Genomic DNA, 16,348 nt, shown 5'->3' with positions numbered 1-16,348 from the left:
AAACATTGTTTATCATTTCCGTATTGCAGACAATAATAATATAATAATAATTTATTATTTATACCCCGCCTATCTGGCTTGGTTTCCCCAGCCACTCTGGGCGGCTTCCAGCAAAATATTAAAATACAGTAATTCATCAAATATTAAAAGCTTCCCTAAAAGTCAGATAGTTGTTTATTTCCTTGACATCTGATGGGAGGGAGTTCCACAGGGCGGGTGCCACTACCGAGAAGGCCCTCTGCCTGGTTCCCTGTAACCTCACTTCTCACAGGGAGGGAACCGCCAGAAGGCCCTCGGAGCTGGACCTCAGTGTCCGGGCTGAATGATGGGGGTGGAGACGCTCCTTCAAGTATACTGGGCCGAGATGCTTTTTAATTACTGTTAAGGGGGCTTGTGTTTCATCTTGTGTTTCCACAGTATGTTGCATGTGCTATTAATGCATTATATAATGCACGCACACAATGTGTTCCGATAGTGGGACCTGCATGTACTCAGTCTCCATTGATTCTAGAACAACATGTTGAATGCACGCCGGCTTATTGAGGTTGCAGTCACCATTTTGGAACCAACTCTAAAAAATGACCTTCTGACTACAACATCCTGCCAATTTTTTGATTTTAAAAAAGGTTTTATTTATGCTCATCCCCACTTGCTGCTTTTTGTAACTTCTTACCTCACTAAGAGTGATGGATAACACTAAAACTTATCTTTATTTTGTGGCATTTACTTGGCCTAATGAAAGGAAAGGCTTGACTGTAGATTTTTGAGGGTGTGTGTGTTTTTCCCCCTCATGGAACCGCATTGAAACTTTTGCTTTTCATGAATTTATTGCACAGCTTGTCTACCACTTGGTTGTTATGCAATTAAATGAAGTGTCTCATGAAAATTCATACATACATATACACATACAAAATACACACACCAAACTGGTTCCTATCAGCCTAATCTAAACTCTTACAATTTTTTGCAACCCCCATCTGGCTTCAGTTTCTTATGGCTACACCTATATGATTCCAGAGATCCATGATCAGATCTCCAAACTTTCCCAAGGAGCAGCAGGAGAAAACTCCAGATTTGCTCAGAGGAATGATACAAGGGGCGAAGGGTGAAAAAGCAGTAGCTGACGCCCACAGGGGCCGGTATGGTGTAATACAGGAGGCCAACAGTAGGTGGAGCCAGAGCCAATGACAGGCTGAGCCAACTGATTCTAGCTTTGTCCCCATCCTCCTCCCTGCTGAATTCTACACTGAAAACAAAGGAGGAGGAAGATGACACAGCAGTGCCACCTCTGGGACTGGTTGTAAGTCACAAGGCAGGCAGGTGAGGGCTGGTTGAGGGCAGGTGGACGTTGGTGCGGCAGTACCATTTCCCCCAATGGACCAGCCTTCAATGAGAGACATATTGCAAACAATCAAGTCAACGTTTTTTATCTCATGCAAACTCATAAATATAATGTATCTGGGCCACACACACACATCCTTTATTGCAAACCCTGCTTGTAGATTTTAGAACCCCTTGCAAGCCTCTTTACTCTTCCCCCGGCAAAGAGCCCTTTGGTTCCGCCAAAGCTCTCTCCCTCGCTCTCTCTCCCTCTCTGACTCGGTGTCTCATTTCTCGAGGACCAACCTGGCAACAACTCCATCAAACAGTTTCCAGTCGCAGTGGGGAATGGGAAGCCTGCTGGCATCCATCTGTGAAAATGTGTCCAGGCAAGGTGACAAATCTAACTTCTTCCCTCCCAAAAAGTGCTTAGAAAAAAATTAAATCCAGACAATGCATGCTATGCACAGAAACTGTGTGTATATGAGCAGAGAAGAGAGATTGCGGTGCATTGCGGGTGAGGGAGAGCAAAACGTTTTCAGATAAATCCTCTGCACTCTCTCCAATAGCAAAACTCAAGGCAGGGGGGAAAGTGCCTAAATTCAAAGGCGCTCAAGAATACCAACAAAACCTTCATTGGGATGAAGGCATTGCAATAGCTCTGGGTACCAAATGCAGCTCTCTAGGATTCTCAGTACCTTCCCAGGTTACACCCATCTAACTTCACCGGCAGGGAAAGCGGAACCATCTACCGTAAGCTGGTGGCTCTGTCTATTTTCTACAATTGCAAGCTGCTTTACACGGAGTTAGACCACTAGTCCATCTAGCTCAGCATTGTCTACACTGACTGGCAGCTGCTCTCCAGAATTTAAGACAGGGAGTCTCTAAACCTAGAGATGCCAGGGATTCAAACTGGGAGGCATCTCTACCGCTGAGATATAGTCCTTCCCCTAAAAGGAAAGTTAAGTTTGTAGACCTCAAGGCTCTAAATCAAAAAATGTTTCCCAAACTTGGGGCTCCAGCTGTTTTTGGACTACAGTTCCCATCATCCCTGGTCTTGCTAGCTAGGGATGATGGGAGTTGTAGTCCAAAATATAGCTGGAGACCCAGGTTTGGGAAGCAGTGCTCTAAATGAAGGGCTGAATGGAAATAGGAAGACAAGTTGCTGGCATTGGTCCATCTATCAACAGCAGCTCTCCAGGACAGTTCCAGCTGTACCTGGAGATATGGAGGACTGAACCTGGGATCTACTGTCTGTAAAGCAGATTTTGTAGCACTGAGCTGCAGTCTTCCCATGTTCAATTCGAGAGTGCTCTATTGACCAGATGGACAGTTCAGAAGCTGGGCAGGGATCTGAACTCGGCACCTTGTGGCTTTAGTCCAACACTCTAACCACACTGTGCTTTCTCTCTCTCTTTCACACAGTTTCTCTGCCCTTCCCACCAGCAAGGGAACATCCCCTTCTGAAAGAGAGAAGCGGAGAAATACTTCCAGCCACCAGGGAACACAAAACGTTCTGTTATTAAATCCCCAACCGCTTTAAAGCTCCCGTAATTAATTTATGGACTTCACTGCCCCAACGTGCGCTGATGGCTTAGATGGCTTTAAAAGATAGCAGACAAAAATCATAGACTCGGTGGGATGCAGGAAGCCTGACTATGGTCTAGCAAGGCAAGGCAAATGTGTGGGCCCCGGGGAGCAGCTTGCCATCATTTTCCTCCTCCTCCTCATTGTTTGTTTGTTGTTTTTTCTTCTGTGAGAGTACTTAAGCAAAGCCCCCCACTGGATCAGGCCAATGGCCCATCTAGACCAAAATCCTGTTCTCACAGTGGCCAGCAAGAAGGAGGCAGAGCTTAGCCATCATATTTAGTAGCCATTGATAGCCTCCTCCTCCTCCATGAATTTGCCCAAATCTCTTCTAAAGTCATCCAAGTTGATGGCCATCACTGGCTCCTGTGGCAGGGAGTTCCACAGTTTAACTCTGTGTTGCATGAAGAAATGCTTTGTTTTACCTGTCCTGAGGCTTCCAACATTCAGCTTCATTAGTTACGACAGGCTTCCTCAACCTTGGCCCTCCAGATGTTTTTGGCCTACAACTCCCATGATCCCTAGCTAGCAGGACCAGTGGTCAGGGATGATGGGAATTGTAGTCTCAAAACATTTGGAGGGCCGAAGTTGAGGAAGCCTGAGTTATGAGATTGGGGGGGGGGGGATAATTTCTGTATCTGCCTTCTCCATGTCACGCTTAATTTTTATAAACTTCTACCTCTTCTCTAAACTAAAAAGTTTAGAGTTATACACAAGCTCACCTTAATACAATTATTGCACTTGCAGAGGTTTAGGGGCAGGGATCCTGCTTCATTCCCAGTCACTGCCCAAACCATATAGCTTCCTTCTAAAATCCTGTCACTTTCTATACTGCAGATTTTCTGGTTTATTCTATTTTGTTCTGCTTTTGTTGTGCTATAGCAGAAGTCAGGCCCCCCTCCCAAAGATGGCAATAATATGGTGGTACTGGGGGAGCCTTAAGGAACAATTAATGAAGTGGAATGATGCATCTGGTACAAATCAACCTATTATTATTATTATTATTATTATTATTATTATTATTATTATTAAATGTGTATGCTGTCCTATACCCACAGGTTTCAGGGCAGTTCACAAGACAATAATCACAAAATAAAAACACAAAATACCGCATTTTTCACTCTATAAGACACACCACACCACAAGACGCACCTAGTTTTTGGAGGAGGAAAACAAGAAAAAAAATATTCTGAATCTCAGAAGCCAGAACAGCAAGAGGGATCGCTACGCAACGAAAGCAGCGATCCCTCTTGCTGTTCTGGCTTCTGGGAAAGCTGCGCAGCCTGCATTCGCTCCATAAGACGCACACCCATTCCCCTTTACTTTTTGGGAGGGAAAAAGTGAGTCTTATAGAGCAAAAAATATGGTACATCATCAAAATAAAAACAAAAGCAACCCAGTAACCCCCTCCCCAGTATTATTGTGTCCATGACATGCTGCAGAATAGGCACGTGAAGAAGAAGAAGAAGACAAAGATGAAGAAGGAGGAGGAGGAGGAGGAGAGGAAAAACATGGATTTGAAGGGGTTCATAGTTAGACTTTCTGGGCTGCGGGAACTTGCTCTGTGAAAGCGTATTGTCTTAACGTCTGGAAGTCACCTCCACACTCAGAACCAGTAGGGTCACTGCTTCTTTACATTCAAGTGTGCCCCCAAGCATTTCTTAAGCTCTTAAATTTCTCAGGCAAAACCCAGCAGGAGTGGCACAGGCAGATTTAGGGGAGTGCAGCTGGTTCGGTCGCACTGGGCACAGAGCCTCAGAGGCGCTGCAACTATTATTTAGAACAGAGTGCAGGAGGCAGAGAGCGTTGAATTTTGGCCGTCACACAGGGTGTTGCTGAAATTTAACACGCCAATGTCTGCCACTGGTCCAGGATAGAATCATGGACTTGTACAGTAGAGTTTTTAGGGACCACAGCGGTCATCTAGTCCAACCCCCTGCCAAAGTGGGGCTTGAATCCATAACCCTGGGATTAAGAGTAGCATGTTCTACCAACTGAGTATAGAAATACCTGCTAAAGTAGGGCTATTCTCCCATAATAGCTGTGAACAGGTCCTTGTGAGTCACAACTCCTCCTCTTGCCACTCTCGTTCAGGTGCAGTGGTACCTTGGTTCTCAAACTTAAATCTGTTCTGGAAGTACCGTTCCAAAACCAAAGCGTTCCAAAGCCAAGGCGCGCTTTCCCATAGAAAGTAATGCAAAACGGATTAATCTGTTCCAGACTTTTAAAAACAACCCCTGAAACAGAAACATGAATTTTACTATCTAATGAGACATTGATTCATAAAATGAAAGCAATAATCAATGTGATGTGCTGTACTATAAAATAAATTAGACAATATTGTAGATGATAAAAATTAAAATTATATTTTTTTCTTACTTGCACTGATGATAGTCATGGTTTGGATGAGGGGCTTTTATCCATTTCCGCAGTCACACAATCAATCGATCAATCAGTAGCTGAACTGGGTTCCACACAGTCACAAAAACAAATTAACCGAAAAAGCCTCAAAAACAAAAACGCAAAATAAATAGCAAAAACAAAAGCGCCACACTTAATCTATTCCGGAAGTCCGTTTGACTTCCAAAATGTTCAAAAACATCTGATTGGTGCAGGTGCCCTGGAAACAATAGCCGACAGCTGCATCGGACGTTCGGCTTCCGAAAAGCATTAGAAAACCAGAACACTTACTTCCAGGTTTTCGGCATTTGAGAACCAAGGTGTTTGAGTACCAAGGTGTTTGGAAACCAAGGTACCACTGTATAGAATTGAACTGCAGATTGTGGCTTGATCAAGTTCAGTTTACAAATGACCTTGGTTTTGAAGCCAGGTCTCTCCCCTAAGGGTCTTCCAGATGGTGTTTTTTTTGGGGTAGGATTCAATTGCAATTTGGGAAATTTGGGTCGTACAATTCTAGTTCATTTGGTCCTCTTGTGCAACAAACCCACTTCCCCCCATGAGAAGACTTTGGAGGAAGGAAAATGCACTGGAAAGTGTGGGGTAACTTTCATTTAACACCCCCACAACTAATCAGAGTGGCCGCTCATTAAAGAGTCAGCGTCCTCTAATCTTGCAGTGAAATGAATCAGGTGGAACGTTCAGTAAACAGGTTGCCAGGAAGCAATAGTAGATCCTAGCTCAGCATTCTACCCTGAGGGCCAGAACAGGTCTGACACCAGAAATCTCCTGACATTTGTCTCTTCCCTCCCACACTGAAAAGCAGCTGTGTGGAGGTGGGTATTTTAAATTAAAAAATCAGAGCACTAGTACCTGGAGAGGAGCTAAGCCCTTTACCCAGGTGCTTGTTTACTGGCTATCAGTCCCCTCCTGTAGCTTTGCATGAACCTCCTGGTGGAAAGCAAACACAGACATAAAACAGATCTCTTCTTCCAGATAATTCATAGGAGCTTTGAGCTGCAACTTAAATCCATAAAACTATATGGAACAATAAAGATTAGACCCTTTCCCGTCCCGGCTCCCAACACAGCATCACTGCTCCGAGAAAAAAACCCACGCAGCTACTTTTTAAATGAGGAAGAAATTGCTATCAAGGCTCAGTTGCAAGACTCCCGCATCCCATCTGTTTTGATGCTCGGGGGCTCTTGAATCTAGAAATGTTCTGGCTGGATAGCTAATATTTCAGCTAGCTTGCAAAATTGTTCTCTACTCCTATATCCCTACACTTTCCCTACATGGAATATTTAGGGAATTTCCCTTCTACTTCACAAAGCTCTGAAACAAAAAACACATACCATTGGACCAGTCAATCTGGGATGCTGGGGGTTGTTTTTTTTGGGGGGGGGGCTGTATTCTGTGTCATGTCATTCAGGAAATAATAGTGCTTTATTGTTGATTTATACTGGACCGCCCAAACATCATTCTGTTTTATTAGCCATGCTCCCCCAATGTTACTGCATTATTGCCATCTGGAGGGGCACTCTTGCAATATAGCGCAAAATAAAGAAATAAAAATTTAAAAATGGGGCCAATAATAATAACAATCCCATTTGTGGTATAAAACGTTGCGGGATTTCAGGAGATAGTTCTGGGATGTGCACAGATCGCAAACAAAGCTGCAGTTTTCCTCCCAAAAAAATTTTGCAAGCTCAAAGAGTGTTGAAAGCAAGATTACGTACACCCAGGTTGGTACCATCATGAGAACAGATCACTGTGAATGCACAATAGAAAGGATGCCTTGAGATGCATGGGTAGGCAAACTAAGGCCCAGGGGGCGGATCCAGCCCAATCACCTTCTAAATCCGGCCCTTGGATGGTCCTGGAATCAGTGTGTTTTTACATGAGTAAAATGTGCCCTTTTATTTAAAATGCATCTCTGGGTTCTTTGTGGGACCTGCCTGGTGTTTTCACATGAGTAGAATGTGTGTTTTTATTTAAAATGCATCTCTGGGTTATTTGTGGGGCATAGGAATTCATCCCCCCCCCAAAAAAATAGTCTGTCCCCCACAAGGTCTGAGGGACAGTGGACTGGCCCCCTGCTGAAAAAGTTTGCTGACCCCTGCTTGAGAGGATCTCTCTCTCTTAGCTTGACCTACCTAACAGGTTTGTTGTGAGGATAAGGTATTTCAGGGGAGGGATGGTTAGAGTGTTGGGTTAGGACCCCAGGACTTCAAATTTCCACTCAGCCATGAAGCTCCCTGGGTGACCTTCGGCCACTCACTGTCTATCTTGCCTCACAGGGTTGCTGTCAGAGTAAAATGGAGAGGAAGAACTGTGTACAGTGGTACCTCGGGTTAAGTACTTAGTTCGTTCCAGAGGTCCGTTCTTAACCTGAAACTGTTCTTAACCTGAAGCACCACTTCAGCTAATGGGGCCTCCTGCTGCTGCCGCGACACCGGAGCACGATTTCTGTTCTCATCCTGAAGCAAAGTTCTTAACCTAAGGTACTATTTCTGGGTTAGCGGAGTCTGTAACCTGAAGCGTATGTAACCCGAGGTACAACTGTATGCCACTTTGAGCTTTTTGGAGGAAAAGGTGGGATATAAACACAACAAACAAACAAATGTGTGTGCTGCATTTGAGGAAAGGCAAACGATGCATCAGGACATAACAAATAAATATTTATTAAGAATTCACAATTTATTTATTTTTACTATTCATTTAAACTATGCATTAACTGATGGCATTTGTCCCCTATCTTTCCTCCAAGACAGGTGCCATGTAGACTAGCAAGGTGGTGGTGGTGAAGCGGAAGCCACAGCAGTTGCCCTGTCTATGTATCTGATGCAGGTTCTGCAGTTGTGCTACCTGCCGTAGGAGCTGCTTTGTTCCCGTTATGAACTGCATGCATATTTGTAAAATAGCAATAGATATTAAGGTTTCTATTACTTAAGGTTTCTATTGCTAAGGAGAAGACTCTTGAGAGTCCCATGGACTGCAAGAAGATCAAACGCATCCATTCTTAAGGAAATCAGCCCTGAGTGCTCACTGGAAGGACAGATCGTGAAGCTGAGGCTCCAGTACTTTGGCCACCTCATGAGAAAAGAAGACTCCCTGGAGAAGACACTGATGCTGGGAAAGATGGAGGGCACAAGGAGAAGGGGGCGACAGAGGACGAGATGGTTGGACAGTGTTTTCGAGGTTACCAGCATGAGTTTGACCAAACTGCGGGAAGTAGTGGAGGACAGAGGTGCCTGGCGTGCTCTGGTCCATGGGGTCACGAAGAGTCGGACATGACTAAACGACTAAACAACAACAACATTAAGGTTTCCAGTGCACTCTCATTCAAGAGAAGCCAAGCCTTTTGTAGCACTGCCTCTGGACTTCTTGCTGCTTAGCCAGGGTGGGGGGAGAGAGACGGAGAGCTTAACACAGTGAATGCAAACATCACATTTTCACTCGCTCATAAGATCATGGGAACATGGGAAGCTGCTTTGTAGCAAGCCAGACCATTGGTACCTCCAGATCAGTATTGTCTACACCAACCGGCAGTGACTCTCCAGGATTGGAGATGTCAAAGATTGGACCCAGGACTTTCTGCATGCAAAAAAGAGATGCTCTAACCACTCAGCTATGCCCCCTTGAGACTGAACATTTCGCTCATTGTTACATTTATATCCCACATTCCCTGCAAAGAGCTCAAGGGGGCATACATGGTTTTCTTCATCCCCATTTTATCCTCACAACAACCCTGTGAAGGAGGTTAGTTTGAAAGACTGTGGCTGGACCAAAAACACCCAGTGAGCTTCACGGAGATTTGGATCTTGGTCTCCCAAGTCCTAGTCCAGCACGCTAACTTATCTCCAGCCAAAATGGCTGTAACTTGTGCAGAGCCGTAGCTACGGGGAGCTAGACGGGTTTTTTGCCCCGGGTGAAGCCTCCAGAGGGGCACCATTGAGGATCCCAGTTTCTCTCTCGGTGCATGGCAGAATTCAAAACTGGGTCTTTGACCTGGGTGAAATAAAACCTAGTTAAACTTAACCCCAATCATAGCAACAAATAAGGAATCAAGGGCTGTGTATGCAACAGTAAGATTTGGGTCAGCCAAACCACATACCCACATCTCCAGGAGAATGTTTTCTCTCTCTCTCTCTCTCTCTCTCTCTCTCTCTCTCTCTCTCTCTCTCTGTGTGTGTGTGTGTGTGTGAGAGAGAGAGAGGGGGGGGGAGAGAAGAAGGGGGGAAAGAAGTAATTAGGTGGATTTAAGGGCTCAGATTGTAAGTGCACCTACATTCCAGTTCCCAGTAGGATGCTTTCCATATCTCCTTCATCCACCACCTGAGAGACTATTCTTCACATTTTACAGACAGAAGGCAAATCTGAAATGTATCAGCGACATTTTACAATCCCCACTTAATTAGGATTCGAACCCAGGACCGAAAAACGGCACTGTTCTCCACAACATGATAACTGGGATTTGGTGGAACAGCAAGCAATCCAAGTTTAAATGTCACTCCCAGCCCCAGTATTCTCTCTCTAAACAGTCCTCTTCCCACCCTCCAAGCTACAAGACTGCAACCTAACAATGCAACCAGTCTACTCCGAAGTAAGTCCCACAGAGTTCAACGGGTTCTTGCGTGTGCAGGCTTTGCTATCAGTGAGAATTAATCTTGAGGAAAAGTACGCAGGATCTCGGCTCACTCAGCTTGGAGAGGTGGGGGCGGGAGGAATACAAGTACATATAACACACAGGTAGGTAGTTGAGCGTCTTTGGGCAGAAACAGCTCCCGGGACGGCTGAAAGGATTTGGAAATATTAATCGCCGGAAGTAGCTTGTGAACAGTACAGAACGTCCCAGGAATTCGAATTTCTTTTGATGGAATGCACGATTAAAGGAAACCTGTAAATATGCCTCAATAACTCTTGGCATAAGTATACCGACTCAGAAGTAAGCCCATTGATTAGAGGGAAACATGAAGAAACAAACCAGATGCACACACACACAACTTCCTTGCTAGCTAGCTACGGCAAGAAGCAACAGAAAACTAGGATCTCTTGGAAAGGGGCGCCGTAAATCCCCGAGCGCAGCACAGCTGCGTCTCTGAACCACATTAGCGCGGGGAGCTGTCCGAGGTGCTGATCTCGTCCCGAGGTGCTGAATACGCCTCGGCCGGACCCCCTTTTTAACCGAAGAGGAACAATGAGACTTTATTACCGGATGCCTTCCTAGAACTAAGAGACGCGCAGTTCTTTCAAGGCTCCTTGCCGCCCAGATTTAATCGCTTCCCTCTTCCCACTTTCTGAGTTTAAGCTCCCTCCAGCAAGGGCTGCCTGCCTCGCCCTGGGCAACCCTGAGAGCGCGCTGGCTCAAGTGGCAGAAAGGCGCCCTGGCAGAGGGCGGTCCGCGCCGTCGGAGCCAGGAGCGAGAGCCCGCGAGGACTCTGGCCGAACGGGGTCAGCGCGGGAGGGGAGCGGAGGAAAAGGACCCGTGACAATATCAGCAAAGAGAACAAGGGGCTGGATTTCTCCGAACGCCGTCTCTCAAAACTCACGCCCCCCACCCTTATTTTAAACAAATTTTGGGTTTAGGATTAAGTCCTAAAAATAACATCCTCTGTCAGCATTCGCCAAACACTACCCTCCCCTTCACACGTTACGATTGGGAGCGATTGCCTGCCATTCACACGCCACCTTACTAGGTATGGCGAATAAAACTGACAGCAAACGATTCTTGCCAGACATGGAAAGCCGACCCCCCTCCCCCCAAAAAAACCCTCTCAGCTACAGTGTGACAGCAGAATGCTGCTGCTCCCCGGTCCAAATCGCGCCGCGGAACGATTATTTTATTGGTGCGCTTGCAGCCTCAGTTAACCGTCTGAGAAATGGGAAGACGGGAAACTCACGCGGTGAAATGTCGCTGGAAGCAATCTGGAGCTGCTAGAGTCCCCGGAATAAACCAAACAAAACAAACAAAACTCCGAACCTGTCTTATTTATTCACGTTTTCCCTTCGTTTGTCTCCCATCTCTCCTGTACCAGATGGAAAGGTTAATTTATGGAGTCTAATTCGGGCTGGTTGATGAAACAGCTTTTACCCCCCCCACACACACACGTGAAAGGGGGAAGCATCTGCCCAGAAACTGCGAAGATGGAGCCCCGATTTTGGGAAGTGGGGAGCGAGCAGGAGACGGAATCGAACCGAGCCCAGCCCCCCCCCCCCCCCGCAAATTGCGAATTTTCCTAGTTACCCTACTCAGGAAAGCAGACCATAAAGAGTCTGGAGAAGAAAAAGGCGCGCGGGGGGGGGGGGGAGATATTCTTCTGAGCTCCGAAACCTATTTCAACCCGTTTCACTTCAAAACACATGACTTTCCCGGTTCGACAGTGCCTTTGGGCGTGTGCCTTTCCCTCAGCAAAGTAGAGTTGATTAAATGGGTTAAGAGTCGTAGCTCAGGGGCACAGCGCCTGCTTTTCACGCAAAAGGTCCCTGGTTCGATCCGCGGAGCCTGCCTGCAACCCTGGAGGGCAGCTGCCGGTCAGGGTAGGCAATCCTGAACGAGATGGACCCCTGGTTCAGTATTAAGTATTCTATGCTTTCCTATGTAAATACGGATTTAGCCTCAGTTTGCTCTGGCTTTGAAGCTAAAGGTTAGGGGGGCAGAGAGACGTGTAGACGCGTTTGCTTAGAAGTAGGTCCCCAGTTTTTCCCCGTGGGGTCCCAAGAAAGAGCGGCGCCACCCGATTGGATTTCCTAAACTCCCGCCCTGAGCGTTGGAGTTCCGCGTAACCCAAATTAAACCCGGTTGCTTACACTCTGTCCAGGAGCGCACAATCCCCGCTTGGCGAATGGGTCTGTTCCAAGGCTGGCTCCGCTGGCAAAGCCGGCTTGCTCGACGCCTCTTGGCAGGGAGAGAAGCGGACGGACGAGTTTTAAGAGGCTCTCCGTCGCTCCAGGAGAAGGCAGGGCGAAGATTTCAAGGGGTGGGGTTTTCCAGAGAAGCAGATTCCGGCGACGCTTCTAAGGGAAACTTCCCAAGGTCTGTTTGACTGTGGAACAGACTGACACAGGACAGAAGGGAGGAGGGAGTGGGAGAGCCTCCTTCCCTGCTGTATTGCAGATCCCACACTGGAGAGGAGGCTCTTGGGTGACTTCAGAAGTCCAACTCTATGCTCAGTCAGTAGAGCATGAGACTCCATCTCAGGATCGTGAGATGGACAAAATATTGCAGGCGGTTGGACTAGATGATCCTCGCGGTCCCTTCCAACTTTGCTTCTATGAGTCTACGGCAGGCTCCCCCCCTCCCCGGCCCGGTATATTGAGACAAGAGGTTTAGATCAGAGATCGCCCGGGAAGAGGGATGGGGGAAGTCTGGAAGAAATCATGGCAGGTTCTAAGCATCTGGAATCTCAGTTTTGCGGGTGTATGGGGGAATGTGGGGGGTGCTCTAAGGCAAGACTCTCTGGCCCCCACGTCTGTTAAGAACAGCAGAACTAAACCACCGGCGAGTGACCCAGCCCCAGTCATGGGGCGAGGGGAACCCCGCCTAACTGTTCTAAGGCTTGCCCCGAGTTGGCGGACACCCCAAGACACTTACATCCTCCCACACATACACACACACGCCCCAAACCGACGCTTGAGGTGAGATTCCCCCGCAACCTTGAAGGCTTCGAGCCCTTCTCTCCGGCTTCAGGAGTTATCAACTCAACCCCCCCCCCCCATTCCAGCTTTTCCCTGCAGCGGGGAGGGGATCATTTTGCTGGGTTTCGTCTTAGTTTCTTTTCACGTCGGGTCTCCCCCGCCTACGAACTGCTCAGAGGGCAAAGAACAGTATTGCCGAGTTTGCGCTTGGAGGAAAGGAGGAGAGGCAGCATGGCAAGTCAGGAATGCCTCTGACCATGTGCAGAGAGCCACCTCGAACGGAATATTGGGGACTAGGACAGTATTGCCAAGTTTGCGCATTCGGAGATAGAGACACACACACACACACACACAGAGAGAGAGAGAGAGAGGGGGGGGGACTAAAGAGACTAAAGATAGCTTGAGCCTCGGTTCCTATTTTCTTTGGCATGTGATGCATTCAGCGGAAGGAGGGAGCGCTCACCTGGTGGCCGGAGGTGGGTGGCCGGGACCGTCGAGTCCTCGCGGAGCTGTCGGCTCGGCCGGCGCCTCCTTCGCCTGCCTCGCCCGTCGATCCTCCTTCTCCGCCCCTTCCCGGTTGCTGATGTTCCCGCGCCGCCGCCTCCTCGGCTTCCCTCCCGGGGAAAGAAGGAAGGGAGGGAGGAAGGGGCGAGGGGGCAGCCCGACCGGCCGGTGGGCTCGCCCTGCCACGCTGCGCCTCCGCTCGGCTTGCTGGGTCCCCTTTATGCGCTCTGCACGGCCCCCGAGTCGAGCGGGACGGCCAACCACGGGGGCGCAGCCAGCGACGAGGCGGCCTCGCCAGCCACCTCGTCAGAAAAGCTTTTATATAAGCGCGTCAGCTCCACGCCCCGCCGGGGGAGCCCGAATCAAACTCCTTCTCCCGGGAAGAGGGAGCGCATCGCCCGCCCGCCCCCTTCCCCGCCCCGCAAAAAATAAAACCCCGGGACCTGTTTCATGGCTACTGCAACTCCTCAGGGCGAGGCTGCAAAACCTAGGCGCGCTCTGCTCCGAGCAAGCCCCGGATTCAATGCTAGCTCTACTCGGCGTAGACCTATTGAAACGGGCAAACCCGACTGCCCGAGGTCCATTGATTTCAATGGCTAGACTCGGAGCAGGTCTGTACCTCGAATACCTCCGCAATTGCGCGCTTACTAAAGAGTAAGCTCCATTGAACATAGGGGGACTTGCCCCCGAGTAAACCGGCTTGGACTCACTGTTTTTTTTTTTTTTGTTGTTGTTGTTCCTCTCCCCCCCCCCCACCAGAAGAAATAAAGGCCCCGAGGATTTTATTATGCGAGGCTGATATCTTGTGCACACTTACACCGAATGCATTGGGGACTCACTCCGGAGTGAAACTAGATAAGCCTGTGGTGAGCACAGGGCCTGTGTATGGGTTGGGACGGCTTATTATGCGTGTTTACTGGGAAATAAATCCCACCGCATTCAACAGGACTTATTCCCACGGAAGTCTGCTCTGAATAGGGATAGTTTAGGCACCATTTAGACGGGATTAAAGCTGAAGTCCAAAGGGATTTGTGTGCGTGGGGAGGGAGGTTAACCCTCCACTGAATGCGGTGGCGTTGACGTCTGAGTAAATGTGCGCAGTATCCAGCTGCAAAACCAAGGGATGAATTTCTCTTTACCATCAGCCGTGCAAATGAGAAGCCCCCAAAATGGGGGGAAAGGGAGTCCTACTGGATCAGGCCAGTGGCCCATTTAGTCCAGGATCCTTTTCTCCCAGTAGCCAAACAAGATGCCTATGGAAAGCCTGCAAGCTGGACCTGAGCCCAACAGAAATTCTCTCCTGTGGTTTCCAGCAACTGGTGTTTCAAAGCATTACAACCTCTGATAGTGGAGGTAGAACACAGCCACCAGGGACAGTAGCCATTAAAAGTCTGTTTGCGTGTGTGTGTGTGTGTGTGTGTGTGTGATCACACTGTACTAAAAAGGAGATGTCAAGGATTCTGTGGTGGTGATACTGAAAGTTGAATCCCTGGGCTCATCTCTACCAAGGTGATGTCCCATTGAGCTCCCTTGCAACTCTATAGTTCTTACGATGTACTGTAACAAGATGCTTGTGTGTAGCTATATATGTGTGTAGTATGTTTCTCTGTGTGCTTTTATCTGTTTATTGCATTTATATCCCACCTTTTCCTCAAAGGAGCTCAAGGTGGAATACATTAAAAAAGGACCTCTGGACGGTTAAGTCCAGTCAAAGACAACTATGGGGTTGCGGCGCTCATCTCGCCTTCAGACTGAGGGAGCCGGCGTTTGTCCACAGACAGATTTCTGGGTCATGTGGCCATCAGGACTAAACCATTTCTGGCACAATGGGGCACTGTGACGGAAACCAGAGCACATGGAAACGCCATTTACCTTCCCACTACAACAGTTCTTATTTATCTACTTGCACTGGCGTGCTTTCAAACTGCTAGGTTGGCAGGAGCTGGGACAGAGCAACAGGAGCTCACCCCGTCGCGGGGATTCGAACCGCCGACCTTCTAATTGGCAAGCCCAAGAGGCTCAGTGGTTTAGACTACAGCGCCCACCCGCATCCCTGGTGGAAAACATATGGTTCTCCCTTCCCTCAGTTTATCTCCAGAACAACCCTGCAAGGTAGGTTAGGCTGAGAGAGTGACTGACCCAAGGACATCAGATCTGAATGCCAGCCTACACACACACACACACAACTGTCTATATTTGTGGACATGATTTGGGCATGCAGCTGTGGAAAAGACAACTCTGCTCAAACATGTCATTAAAAAAAAACCCATTTAAAAATAACAGTCCAGAGCTACTGCATGATTTCTTCAAAAGGAAAAGAAACCTTAACAAAGAAAAATAAAAACTGCATCAAAAGGAAACTGTCAATAAAAAGATGATAAAATGGCGCCAGCTGGAACTACCAGAAAGACTTCCCTCAATAAAGCAATTATTCAGTTTTTAAAACTGGGCCTTCATTTCACCATTCTGGGGCCTGGTTTGCAGGACACAGTGAGCCCACACTGCATATTTACTGGGAGCGTGTAAAGGTTTGTTCTTGTGTATAGCTCACGGTTAGCAAGGGAAGAGCTATCCCGGGTTCAGACCACATACCAACATGCCTAGGCTTAGCACTGGGAGCCCACACATTTGTGCAGCCCCGGAAAGCCATTATTTGGCCCACAGTGCCCCCATCTGCACTATACTTTTAAAGCAGTATTATGCCACTTTAACCAGGTGTGGCTTCCCCACAGAATCCTTAGGAACTGTAGTTGGTGCTGAGAGTTGCTTTGTTGTTGTTGTTGTTTAGTTGTTTAGTCGTGTCCGACTCTTCATGACCCCATGGACCAGAGTACGCCAGGCACTCCTGTCTTCCACTGCCTCCTGCAGTTTGGTCAAACTCATGCTGGTAGCTTCAAGAACA

At 47.9% G+C, this 16,348-nt stretch overlaps 1 protein-coding gene across 4 annotated transcripts in view; it reads right to left on the bottom strand.

The window, feature by feature from the left end:
- Positions 1-16,348, bottom strand: part of NOS1 (nitric oxide synthase 1) — a gene marked incomplete at its 3' end in the record, with an annotated part of 178,885 nt that overhangs the window by 103,351 nt on the left and 59,186 nt on the right. For 2 of the 4 annotated variants that reach the window (XM_081892212.1, XM_081892215.1), the window contains exon 1: positions 13,406-13,743. The exons of 1 other annotated variant lie outside the window; for it this stretch is intronic. Of the gene's footprint in view, positions 1-13,405; positions 13,744-16,348 lie in introns of those variants that run through there. One more of the 4 variants, XM_081892214.1, reaches the window with a different exon arrangement.

Source organism: Podarcis melisellensis, assembly GCF_964234715.1.
Source record: "Podarcis melisellensis genome assembly, chromosome: 16".
NCBI classification, from domain to species: domain Eukaryota; kingdom Metazoa; phylum Chordata; class Lepidosauria; order Squamata; family Lacertidae; genus Podarcis; species Podarcis melisellensis.
This window is presented reverse-complemented; position numbering and strand designations above follow the sequence as displayed.